The sequence below is a fragment of the Oncorhynchus mykiss genome, chromosome 32, assembly GCF_013265735.2.
Source record: "Oncorhynchus mykiss isolate Arlee chromosome 32, USDA_OmykA_1.1, whole genome shotgun sequence".
NCBI lineage: Eukaryota > Metazoa > Chordata > Actinopteri > Salmoniformes > Salmonidae > Oncorhynchus > Oncorhynchus mykiss.
In genome coordinates, this window is record NC_050572.1 from 24,839,694 (window position 1) to 24,853,744 (window position 14,051).

Genomic DNA, 14,051 nt, shown 5'->3' on the forward strand with positions numbered 1-14,051 from the left:
GGAGGACACACAGGGGCAGGACAGAGGCCATGTGGCTGGCTGAAAGAAACGGGTACAGCCAGCGGTTAAATAACAGAGCCGACAGGTCAAACCACCTTAGCGCTCGTCATCACACCGGGGCTGCTGCCACCACATTTCTTAAAGGTGAAGGCACAGGACCCGGCAGAGAGAGAGAGAAGACACACCATGGGAGCTAGGAAAACCATCCAGCCATGATTAGAAACCCTTCCCCTACCAACCCTCCGGCACACATCAACATGATGGAAGGCTAATAACTGGTAATGACAAAGTTTTGCACAGTAATAAATGAATGATTTGAAAATGATCTCTTGTAGTGATGTCTATTTCAATCTGTCCTCTGTAAAGGTCTTCTTTACTGTCTGTATAATAATGTCTGACTAACCGGCTGGGGTCTTGATTTACTGTCTACCCCGCCCTGCCATGAGATGCAGTGCATGTCAGTACACAGTCTGACATTATAATTATGATGTCCTTCCCTGTTATTATCACCCGAACACTATTTACAAAGCAGCGGAGGCGGATCTCTACGAGGAGATTGAGTAGGTAAAATATCATCTGGAGAGGAGGAATAGGAGGAGGAGGCGGATCTCTACGAGGAGATTGAGTAGGTAAAATATCATCTGGAGAGGAGGAATAGGAGAAGGAGGCGGATCTCTACGAGGAGATTGAGTATGTAAAATATCGTCTGGAGAGGAGGAATAGGAGGAGGAGGCGGATCTCTACGAGGAGATTGAGTAGGTAAAATATCATCTGGAGAGGAGGAATAGGAGGAGGAGGCGGATCTCTACGAGGAGATTGAGTAGGTAAAATATCATCTGGAGAGGAGGAATAGGAGGAGGAGGCGGATCTCTACGAGGAGATTGAGTAGGTAAAATATCGTCTGGAGAGGAGGAATAGGAGGAGGAGGCGGATCTCTACGAGGAGATTGAGTAGGTAAAATATCATCTGGAGAGGAGGAATAGGAGGAGGAGGCGGATCTCTACGAGGAGATTGAGTAGGTAAAATATCGTCTGGAGAGGAGGAATAGGAGGAGGAGGCGGATCTCTACGAGGAGATTGAGTAGGTAAAATATCATCTGGAGAGGAGGAATAGGAGGAGGAGGCGGATCTCTACGAGGAGATTGAGTAGGTAAAATATCATCTGGAGAGGAGGAATAGGAGGAGGAGGCGGATCTCTACGGGGAGATTGAGTAGGTAAAATATCATCTGGAGAGGAGGAATAGGAGGAGGAGGCGGATCTCTACGAGGAGATTGAGTAGGTCAAATATCATCTGGAGAGGAGGAATAGGAGGAGGAGGCGGATCTCTACGAGGAGATTGAGTAGGTAAAATATCATCTGGAGAGGAGGAATAGGAGGAGGAGGCAGATCTCTACGAGGAGATTGAGTATGTAAAATATCATCTGGAGAGGAGGAATAGGAGGAGGAGGCAGATCTCTACGAGGAGATTGAGTAGGTAAAATATCATCTGGAGAGGAGGAATAGGAGGAGGAGGCGGATCTCTACGAGGAGATTGAGTATGTAAAATATCATCTGGAGAGGAGGAATAGGAGGAGGAGGCGGATCTCTACGAGGAGATTGAGTGTGTAAAATATCATCTGGAGAGGAGGAATAGGAGGAGGAGGCGGATCTCTACGAGGAGATTGAGTAGGTAAAATATCATCTGGAGAGGAGGAATAGGAGGAGGAGGCGGATCTCTACGAGGAGATTGAGTAGGTAAAATATCATCTGGAGAGGAGGAGGAGGAGGCGGATCTCTACGGGGAGATTGAGTAGGTAAAATATCATCTGGAGAGGAGGAATAGGAGGAGGAGGCGGATCTCTACGAGGAGACTGAGTAGGTAAAATATCATCTGGAGAGGAGGAATAGGAGGAGGAGGCGGATCTCTACGAGGAGATTGAGTATGTAAAATTTCATCTGGAGAGGAGGAATAGGAGGAGGAGGGAATGCAACAGGCTGCAATGACTACACTCTCTTCCCTGGCAGAGAGGACACGTCCGAGCTGATGTAGGCCTACCCCAAACGTTTGATTGATTTTTCAGGCATTTTAATACCCTATGGACCAGGAGTTTTTCTGACCACATGACCTAACCAGGATAAACTCTAGGGTCTAGACCCTGGTTATATCCTACAACTAGGCCTTACTTCTAATCAAGCTGGGAGCCTGAGTAACCTGGGCCCAGAGTAACAGGCTCAGTTCACATGGTCAGAAATAACTCCTCTTAGTGCTAGGCATACTGTGGGAGATGATGTTGCTGTGGATAGTGGATGTCACAAGTGATAACCAAAAACTGTTGGGTATCAGCGATTAGAAGTGTTGTTTGTCTTTTGCAGGTAAGATTGAGGGATACAAACAATGTCAACATCTCTCCTAATTGCAGCCCATGCTGATGGGAGATTCTCCTTAATATTTCAGCTGAATATACTTTGAAGCGTTTGATTGAGCCTGTTTAGAGTGCATGCCACATGGACGGGGTGTGCACTTTTGGGACTATCCCAATGGTTCCATTGGAGCCAGGCAAGCTCAATCAAGTGCTAGTTCAAATATTTTAAAAGTATCAATTCTATTTGAACCCCAGGTCTGCCACACCACGGAGTAGTGATAACTTCACGGCCCGTTTCCCTTTGAGTTATTATTGAGTTTAGTTTGTCAGAGGTCCACACTCCGGGCTAGGTTGGCTAAAGGGCAAGCTTCACACTGTTAGTATTTGGTTGGGTTTGGTGTTGTTTAACAAAGTTGTCACAAACACATGCCGATTTAGACTTGTTTAGCTCACAAAGTATTTTTTATTCTCTGTCTGCCGATGCCAAGGATTGTGTCAAAAACAAAAGCAGTGGGGGGAAAAAGGGCTAAAATGTGGATACAGTACATGGAAAAAAACATCTTGGCGTTGGTCAAAAAATGTGTGCTGTGCTGCTTGGAAGTTGTGCTGCCTTCAAGCACAGAATGAGAGAAGGAGTAGGAGAAGAGGGAGAGGCAGCGATAGAGAAAGAGGAGGAGAAGAGGGAGAGGCAGCGATAGAGAAAGAGGAGGAGAAGAGGGAGAGGCAGCGATAGAGAAAGAGGAGGAGAAGAGGGAGAGGCAGCGATAGAGAAAGAGGAGGAGAAGAGGGAGAGGCAGCTATAGAGAAAGAGGAGGAGAAGAGGGAGAGGCAGCGATAGAGAAAGAGCAGGAGAAGAGGGAGAGGCAGCGATAGAGAAAGAGGAGAAGAGGGAGAGGCAGCGATAGAGAAAGGGGAGGAGAAGAGGGAGAGGCAGCGATAGAGAAAGGGGAGGAGAAGAGGGAGAGGCAGCGATAGAGAAAGGGGAGGAGAAGAGGGAGAGGCAGCGATAGAGAAAGAGGAGGAGAAGAGGGAGAGGCAGCGATAGAGAAAGAGGAGGAGAAGAGGGAGCGGCAGCGATAGAGAAATAGCAGGAGAAGAGGGAGAGGCAGCGATAGAGAAAGAGGAGGAGAAGAGGGAGAGGCAGCGATAGAGAAAGAGGAGGAGAAGAGGGAGAGGCAGCGATAGAGAAAGAGGAGGAGAAGAGGGAGAGGCAGCGATAGAGAAAGAGGAGGAGAAGAGGGAGAGGCAGCGATAGAGAAAGAGGAGGAGAAGAGGGAGAGGCAGCGATAGAGAAAGAGGAGGAGAAGAGGGAGAGGCAGCGATAGAGAAAGAGGAGGAGAAGAGGGAGAGGCAGCGATAGAGAAAGGAGGAGAAGAGGGAGAGGCAGCGATAGAGAAAGAGGAGGAGAAGAGGGAGAGGCAGCGACAGAGAAAGAGGAGGAGAAGAGGGAGAGGCAGCGATAGAGAGAGGAGGAGAAGAGGGAGAGGCAGCGATAGAGGAGGATGAGGAGAAGAGGGAGAGGCAGCGATAGAGAAAGAGGAGGAGAAGAGGGAGAGGCAGCGATAGAGAAAGAGGAGGAGAAGAGGGAGAGGCAGCGATAGAGAGAGGAGGAGAAGAGGGAGAGGCAGCGATAGAGAAAGAGGAAAAGAGGGAGAGGCAGCAATAGAGAGAGGAGGAGAAGAGGGAGAGGCAGCAATAGAGAAAAAGGGTGGGAGGAGACCAGGGAGAGGTAGTGATAGAGAAATAGGGTGGCAGGAGAACAGGGAGAGGCGGCAATAGAGAAAGAGGGTGGTAGGGAATGAAGTAAGTAGTGAGCAAATGAAAGAGGGAGATAGATAGACAGGTATCTTGTTTGTGTTTTCCTGAGTGCTTCGACCCCAGACCGTGCGTGTGCGTGCGTGTGCGTGCGTGCGTGCGTGTGCGTGCACTATGCTCATCATGTCATGTAGCTAGCTAGGCAGGCGACAAACTCGGCAATGTGACCTGGGCTGTCTTTCTCTTTAAGTTAAGTAATGGTTAGAGACTGTGGGAGAGAGGGAGATGGATAGAGTGAAATAGATACCAAGAGAGAGGAAGCTTTCCAAAAACAAGTTAGAGCTCACCCCAGCGCAATGCTGCTTTTATCATGAATGTTTTCTATTTTGGTTTTCATGGGTTGTGTCCCAAATTTCCTATGGGCCCTGGTCAAAAGTTATGTGCTATAAAGGAAATAGGATGCAATTTGGGAAGCATGCATGGGTTTAATTTGTGGCTCATAGTATTTTCCTCATTTTCTCCCTCTTATTTTCCCCTTTTTTATTTCAGTCTGTTTGTCCAGATAACGGCTCGAAGAATTATCCCGGATGCTGCTTTTCATTTGAACCCGACAACATCTCAAGCAGAAAGAGAGAGAGAGGGCTGTTGTGTTGTTTCAGACTGCAAGGTGTGTGTGTGTTTTCAAATAACTTAACTCAAAGTACTCAGGCCAACAAACAAACACATTTGACACAATAACACAACCAAATTTCAATTGTCATAATATAGATAAGGCATGAGGTTTTGTGGGAGAAAAAGAACCATGAAACGATGGGTGTTCCTCTTGTTTACAAGCTGTTAGCTGGACAGCTGCTCTCTAGCTTGTCTCCCGGTCATCTGTATGTATTAAAACATCTTAATGGGATGTACAGTGGGGTCCATAATTATTGGCCCCCTTTATAAAGATGTGATAAAAATACTCAAATAAATCATAAAAATACTGAGCTATATTGTATGTTCCAAACGTTTAGGAAAGGATGTTATGTTATCTGGAATTGAAGAGGGAAAGTCCATAAACACCGACTAAGGATATCAAGGATCTGGAAAGATCCTGTATGGAGGAATGGTCTGAGATCCCTCCCAATGTGTTCTCCAACTCATAAAACATTTTAGAAAAAGGCTCAGTGATGTGATCCTCACAAGGGGAGGGTGCACAAAGTATTGTCTATAGAGCTATACAGTAGGTGTTGTGGTTTTGGTTGTACCTCAGTTAAGCCTGTAGTTAGTCATCCATAAGGATTGTATACTGTTACAGCACATTCAGAAGGTATTGATACCCGTTGACTTATTCCACATTTTGTTGTGTTACAGCCTGGATTAAAAATGGATTAAATATTCACACTCTACACACAATACCCCATAATGACAAAGTGAAATGTTTTTAGAAAGGTTAGCAAATGTATTAAATTAGAAAATACAGAAATATCTAATTTCGTATTCACACCCCTGAGTCAATGCTTTGTAGCACCTTTAGCAACAATTATAGTCTCTAATAGTTTTGCACACCTGGATTGTACAATATTTTCCCATTATTCTTTTTAAAATTCTTAAAGCCCTGTCAAGTTGATTGGATCTTGCAAACCTTTCGGTTACTAGTCCAACGCTCTAACCACTAGGCTACCTACCGCCCCAATAGGGATAAGCCCTAATAGTTTTTTTGTAAAGGCTATAGGTTCATATAGGGTCAGACCCATTGTTAAACATGCTTCCCATGTACAGGTCTTATGTCCTTGTTCTCTATATTGCCTCACAGGGCCATGTGCTCGCTCATTCAGCATGCTGTTGTTGGCAGATGTGGTCCAATTCCTGACCTTTTAAATAGACGTAAATATTTTAGGTGACACGTGATATAGTACGAGCGTTTGTCGTCTAACACTGGAGTGTACTGCACTATACAGAAAACCAGGGTTCAAATAGTGTTTGTTTTCTTTCAAATACTTCATCTGCTCTTGATTGAGCTTGCCCGCACATATGGACACTCTTTCGTTAGTGACAGAATGCATCTCGATCTCTTGTAATTTTGTTTAGTGCAGCGGGTCTTGGTCAAAAGTAGTACACTATATGGGAATAGGGTGCCATTTGAGACACACAGTCTGCCTTAGAACAAGGTCAAGTTCTGCAGCCCTTCACTTTGTTCCTCTCCATTTGTTTGTTTTGTTGTGGGCCTCTGGGTCTTCTGACTCCACAGTCTCTCTCGCTCTGGTCATCCTGTAGCCTCTAGATTTCTAGGTTGTTCCATTCTTCCCCCATCTGTTTGTCCACACTAAGACAGTGATCCAGCAGTCATTTCCCCAAAGCAATTTAGTCCCTCGGTTTGTTATGTTATGGGACCCCCAGGAATGTACTTTAGATTGGAGTGTGATAGAGATGGACATACAAGCCTTAATCAGAAGCCTTTATGACGATTAGAACCACGCTAAATGTATTTGCATGTTGAAGTTTAATATAAAGCCATTAATAAAGGCACCAAGCTGGTTAGGAACGTGATTAGCTCAGTGAAAATATTACAATGATCTCTTTTATAATGCAGTCATCTCTCTGACTGCGCCCCAAATGGCAAACGGTATTCCCTATTTAGAGCAGCAGTATTGTCAGGCGGCGGGGTTGTCACACAAACAAAGACTGTTGCCGAATTCGGTGGAATTGATCTGCGTAGTTTTTGGAGGAAGGAAAGAAAGGAAGACTCCACACCACTCTCTCACTTGAGTATCTTAGCTAGTTATTTTCTGATGATCTCATTTTGTAGCTTTGGCAAGTATGTGTGTGTTTCCCATCCCAGTTTTCTCATCTCCCTGTAGGTTTTACAGACGCTCTCCACCCCATGGCTGCAACCTTTTCTAATTTATTGTACTCCGCACCCACAACCAAAGTGGAATTCCTAGTTTCCCTGCACAGTTTGGAACTGCCGATCTGTGGTCAAGAAGGCTGAGTTCATCCCGGCCTATGTTGCCCTTGTCCACTCTAGCTTAACATTGTTGTCATCTATCACCCACCAGGTGCCCTTGGAAAGTCAATGAGCTTGATATCTGGATAACCTAATTTCCCGACGATGGCTCACCACTCATTGTAATTGGCGACTTTAACCTCCCGACGCCTGACTTCAATAAAAAATGTTCCACCTCTTTCTTTACATTTCTTTACGCCCTTTCCAGTCCACGTCCACTCACAAGGCATGCAATATGCTTGACCTCATCTTCACTAGAGGCTGTTTGCCTACTAATCTCACTGCAACTTCCCTCCAGGTCTTTCACTACATTGTTTCCTTTTTTGTCTCTCTTTCTCCAGATGAAATCCTGCACCTAGTGGTGTCTGGCCGCCCGACAACCTGCCCATTCAACCCTATCCCCTCCTCCCTTCTCCAAACCATCTCTGGAGAACTTCTCCCATTCCTCACTTCCCTCATCAACTCATCACTGACCACTTGCTGCATCCCCTCTGACTTCAAGATGGCCAGAGTCGCTCCCCTCCTCAAGAAACCAACACTGTACCCCCTCTGACTTCCAAACTACAGACCCGTATCCCTTTTCTTTCCGAAACACTTGAGTGTGCTGTCTCTGACCAACTCTCTCGTTATCTCTCTCAGAACAATGTTCTTGACCAGTCAGGCTTCAAGGCAGCTCACTCAAATGAGACCGCACTCCTCTCTCACAGAGGCTCTCTGCTCTGCGAAAGCTTACTCTCTCTCCTCTGTTCTCATCCTTCTAGATCTGTCCGCTACATTCGACACAATGAACCATCAGATCCTCCTCTCCACTCTCTCAGGGTTGGGCGTCTCAAACTCTGCACATTCCTGGATTGCATCCTACCTGGCAGGTTGCTTCTACCAGGTGGCGTGGAGAGGATCTGAGTCTGCACCATGTGCTCTCACTACTGGTGTCCCGCAGGGCTCATTTTCTAGGCCCTCTCCTTTTTTCTCTACAGCAAATGACAAAACAGAGCTGCTCCTTCTCCCGGGAAAGGCTTGCCTGCTCCAAGACCTGTCCACCACGGTTGACAACTCCATGGTGTCCCCCTCCCAGAGTGCAAAGAACTTTGGTGTGACCCTGGACTACACCCTGTTGTTCTCCGCAAACATCAAAGCAGGGACTCGCTGCTGCAGGTTGATGCTCTACAACATCCGTAGAGTACGACCTTTCCTCACACAGGAAGCAGTGCAGGTCCTAATCCAGGCACTTGTCATCTCCCGTCTGGACTACCGCAACACTCTGTTCGCTGGGCTCCCTCCTTGTGCCATCAAACCCCTGCAACTTATCCAGAATCCCATAGCCTGCCTAGTGTTCAACCTCCCTAAGTTCTCCCATGTCACCCCGCTCCTCCGCACACTCCACTGACTTCCAGTCGAAGCGTCATCTTCAAACCCTGGTGCTTGTCTACGGAGCAGCTAGGGAACTGCACCTCCTTACATTCAGGCTCAAACCCTACATCCCAACCCGAGCACTCCGCTCAACCACTTCTGGTCTCTTGGCCCTCCCGGGAAGCTCCCGTTTTTAGCCCAGTCAAAAGCTCTTCTCTGTCCTGGTACCCCAATGGTGGAACAAGCCCCCTGCAGTCAGGACAGCGGAGTCATTGCCCATCTTTCGAAAACGACTTAACCTCTCTGAGCACGGAACCCGGTAGCGGGCTGAAATTCCACAACATACGGTGATCGCTACATAAATAGTCATATTAAACATTCATGAAAATACAAGTGTCTCACATGTATCGAAAGCCTAGAATATTGCTAATCCAACTGCGCTGTCAGATTTAATAAATGATTTACTGCGAAAGAATACGATGCGATTATCTGAGGATAGAGCCCCATAAAAACAACAATTTCAACTAGCACAGGCGTAACAAAATCACATACTGCATTAAAATAAATTGTTTACCTTTGACGATCTTCGTCTGTTTGCAATCCCAATGCTCATTATTACACAATGAATGATCTTTTGTTTGATAAAATTCATTTTTATAGCCTAACACAAAACATTTTGTGAACCGCTTGTGTCGTGAATTCCGTCTCATTGCATTTTCGACGACACATTCCAGGTAAATAACCCACACAGAACGTGACTTTTCCAGTCATCTTTGGTTTCATTGCAATCAACTGGTTTGTTTCTAACACAACCAAACCTGATGGGCCATTTCGCGGGACGTGTTGACTGAAAGAAACCGATTTGAAGACAACAAGTAATGACATCACTGTGCACCAATGATATGACCACTGTTTCGTTGATTGACTGTATTTTAACCCAATGACCACTGATCGTCTTGAAATCTAGCTGGGTAGATAGCCAATGAGCTGAGGTAAACGGCAATATGCAATGGTTGTGTGTTGGAAGACCAACCCATGTCGTAAACTCCAGCGTAAAGAGAGTCATTCGCTATTGAAGTTTTATTCCAGAAGGAGCTACGCATTTTACGCACAGCGTTGTTTTGGTAAACGCGCAGATTCAGCTGTTTTATTTATCAATCAGTATGGTGGCTAAGTCAGGGAAAGCTAAATCTAAGTCTAGATATACAGATGTACACACAATTTTAGAAGAAATTGATCGGAAGTGTGAGACAGAGATTGTTGTAGGACGATTCACTTAGCGATTCCCAAGTGTAGGAATATTTTTTGAACTGTGTACAAATCTGTAACGGTGCCTGCAGAAGAGGAACAATGTCACCGTTTTGGACCGGTAAGTTCTTCTCATGCTAATGCCCTTCTCATGCTAATGCAAATATTATTTGTGATTTTATTTTTTATTTTAGAAGCAATATATAAAAATGTAATGTAATGTAATGAATTGTGATGAAATGATGTAATGAAATGTAATGAAAAGTGATGAAATGTTTATGCCGCCCCACCCCAACCCACATGAAATAGCCTATTTGAGGCTGTTGAGGTGAGGGCAGGCCCACAACAATGGCCAAAGTGAAATGGAGACAGTATATACAGCCGGTCTGTTGTAATATAATAAAAACAGTAGATCTAGCTGGTCTGTCATAATATATTCAACCTTATGTTCTCTGTACTCTATATATATATATATATATATATATATATATATATAATCTGTTTATTATACCTCAGCAGCACAATATTGTGTAGAGCTTTGGCAAAGTGGGTGATGTTATATCCTTCCTGCTTGGCCCTGTCTGGGGGTCTCATCGGATGGGGCCACAGTGTCTCCTGACCCCTCCTGTCTCAGCCTCCAGTATTTATGCTGCAGTAGTTTATGTGTCGGGGGGCTAGGGTCAGTTTGTTATATCTGGAGTACTTCTTCTGTCTTATCCGGTGTCCTGTGTGAATTTAAGTATGCTCTCTCTAATTCTCTCTTTCTCTCGGAGGAGGACCTGAGCCCTAGGGCCATGCGTCAGGGCTACCTGGTATGATGACTCCTTGCTGTCCCCAGTCCACCTGGCCTTGCTGCTGTTCCAGTTTCAACTGTTCTGCCTGCAGCTATGGAACCCTAAACTGTTCATATTTACTCTTGAGGTGCTATCCTGTTGCATCCTCTACAACTACTGTGATTATTATTATTTGACCCTGCTGGTCATCTATGAACGTTTGAAAATCTCGGCCATGTTCTGTTATAATCTCCACCCGGTACAGCCAGAAGAGGACTGGCCACCCCTCATAGCCTGGTTCCTCTCTAAGGAAAGGTTTTGGCCTTTCTGGTGAGTTTTTCCTAGCCACCGTGCTTCTACACCTGCATTGCTTTCTGTTTGGGGTTTTTGGCTGGGTTTCTGTACCGCACTCTGAGATATTAGCTGATGTACGAAGGGCTATATAAATACATTTGATTTGATAGAGGACTGAGGGTCTTCCAAATATTGAAAGTGTGTAAATAGTTACCCATGTTATTTTGTAAATGTATATTTTGTTTTCTTCATTTTTCCCCCATATTTTTTTTCTCCATTTTTTTTTGGGGGGGGGGGTGTTAGAATACCATTTTGGCATTTTGTATATAGTTATTTGTTTCTAAATGTATACCTTCACCAATTTGGCCACTTGGGTACATTTGGGCTACTTGTGTGGGACACCTGGGTGACTTCATGATAAATGTCATGTAGCACACTCATTTTAGAAGTTATCATTCTGAAACTTTGCACAAGTACTGTTGCCCTCTTATTTTTTCACTGAAATTGTCCCCATCATCCTATCTGAATGTTTGTTTTGTCTTGTTCATTTTAAAGATAATACAACAATAAAAAGAAAAAACGTATGGTTTATTTCATTGTATAATCTAAACCAGATCTATTGTGTTATATTCTCCTACATTCTCCTTCAGAGTGTTTTCTTTCAAATGATACCAAGAATATGCATATCCTTGCTTCTGGGCCAGAGCTACAGGCAGTTAGATTTGGGTATGTCTTCAGGTGGAAATTGAAAAAAGTAGGGGGGTTAAACCCTACCTCTTTGAAGAGTATCTTAAATAACTCACGCCGCCTTCGAGACACTTCTCTGTTCCACTAGCACTGACTTTTCTGATAAATAGTTTATTGAGGGAAAATGTACTTGATACGATTGTGATGTGTCTCACATAGCTATGTTAAGATTAATGCGTTAATTGTAAGTCCTTCTGGATAAGAGCATGTCCTTAAATGACAAACATTAAAATGTTGTCTTGTTTGGAATCGGGACATCATGTTTACATTGAAACCATCGGGACATCATGTTTACATTGAAACCATCGGGACATCATATTTACATTGAAACCATCGGGACATCATGTTTACATTGAAACCATCGGGGCATCATGTTTACATTGAAACCATCGGGACATCATATTTACATTGAAACCATCGGGACATCATGTTTACATTGAAACCATCGGGGCATCATGTTTACATTGAAACCATCGGGACATCATGTTTACATTGAAACCATCGGGACATCATATTTACATTGAAACCATCGGGGCATCATGTTTACATTGAAACCATCGGGACATCATGTTTACATTGAAACCATCGGGGCATCATGTTTACATTGAAATCATCGGGGCATCATGTTTACATTGAAATCATCGGGACATCATGTTTAGATTGAAACCATCGGGACATCATGTTTACATTGAAACCATCGGGACATCATGTTTACATTGAAACCATCGGGACATCATATTTACATTGAAACCATCGGGACATCATATTTACATTGAAACCATCGGGACATCATGTTTACATTGAAACCATCGGAACATCATGTTTACATTGAAACCATCGGGACATCATATTTACATTGAAACCATCGGGACATCATGTTTACATTGAAACCATCGGGACATCATGTTTACATTGAAACCATCGGGACATCATGTTTACATTGAAACCATCGGGACATCATGTTTACATTGAAACCATCGGGACATCATGTTTACATTGAAACCATCGGGACATCATGTTTACATTGAAACCATCGGGACATCATGTTTACATTGAAACCATCGGGACATCATATTTACATTGAAACCATCGGGAGATCATATTTACATTGAAACCATGTAGGCCTATGAGTCCCAAATGGCACCCTATTCCCTATATAGTGCACTAATGTAATGCACAAAATAAGAGAATGGGTGCCATTTGGGATGCAGACCATATGTATTCTTCTATAGTTGTTATTTTGTTTTTGCTGAAGTATTACACACGTTGATTGGCTATTCTAATTATATTTGAATAATAATAATTTATAACATAGCGCTTTTCATAAGTCTCATTGCACTTCAAAAGCATAAAACAAACAAGAAATACATCATGAGTAACCTAGCTATAGTTAGGTCAACCAATAGAGGCCAATTATTTTGAATTCATACATCGTCCAAAGATGGAGAGGGACTGTTCATGGCTTGACCAGAGGAAGGTGGTCTGGGAGATGGTTGATGAAGAGTCTGGTAATGATCATGTAGAGGGCTACTCTGGGAACCAGCCTGAGTCATGTAGCTACTGGACTTCTCCTCCTTCACAATGTATGACACCCACTTGGGTGATGCCTCAGCAGCTCTGGGCACCAGAAGGTTCAGCACACACAGTTCAGAATAGTAGCCAGTCGTCCTCACTACGAGCCCTCTGCCTCAGCTTCCTCTCAAGCTTCAGGTGACTCTTCGATAGATGTTTTCAAAGGATCAACAGCCAGGTGAAACAAAAAAGATGGTAGAGTGTCCAGATGCATCATTCAAACAAAAATAATTTGATTTGACCTGTCAGTCCATGTGCAAATCTGTGGGTCAAAACTACTAGAAATATACAATAAATATGCAACAAAACTATTTTATCAAAAACAAAACAGCTGATTAAAAAAAAACTCAATTTAAAACACTAAATTCTGTACATATTTACAGGAGCTCTTTGCTTAGGCTGCTATTAGGGCGCCATAACAACTACCATGACAACCATCCATATACAGTTTGAAAATTGCCGTTTTGGTCACTGATTGGAATGCAGGGCTGTACAGTAACATTCTACCATGGTTATGCATATGCTTCTCATATTCCTTCTGTTAGAAACATTTACATTTGGTCCTATCCAAATTTAAGGAAGTAAGAGCTTCACTGTTAGTCTACATCTGTTGTTTACGAAGCATGTGACGAATAAAATGTGTTTTATCCATATAGGCCAAAGGGTTAACAATGCACTTGCTAACACTTTAAAGGTTGCATGTGCGAAAGAAAGGTAGAGTAGTAGTATTTAATGGAGAGTGACAGAGACAAAGGAGCAGTGAAACATTTTTCCTAGAGATTTCCAAGAGGCTGTTGTCTCCAACTGTGGAGCAATGTGAGCTCAGGTCTAAGACAGTGACTGGTCCAGTCCACTCCTCTTCTGAGAGAAGAGGATGAAGAGAAAAGAGAGAGAGAGAAAAATCTGTCCTGTCCCCTGACAAATCTTTATGGTTCTAGAATCCATGGAATTCCACCTGTAGTTTGGTAACCGATGTGACATCACATT

The 14,051-nt window shown here is 43.9% G+C and overlaps 1 protein-coding gene across 8 annotated transcripts in view; it reads left to right on the forward strand.

Moving 5' to 3' along the window:
• The window catches only part of LOC110488157 (thyroid hormone receptor beta), a 117,983-nt gene that overhangs the window by 42,376 nt on the left and 61,556 nt on the right, over window positions 1–14,051 (forward strand). For 2 of the 8 annotated variants that reach the window (XM_021560232.2, XM_021560235.2), the window contains exon 2: window positions 4,647–4,764. The exons of the other annotated variants lie outside the window; for them this stretch is intronic. The gene's annotated coding sequence lies outside the window, so the exon portion shown is untranslated. The remainder of the gene's footprint in view (window positions 1–4,646; window positions 4,765–14,051) is intronic. 8 annotated transcript variants of the gene reach the window in all.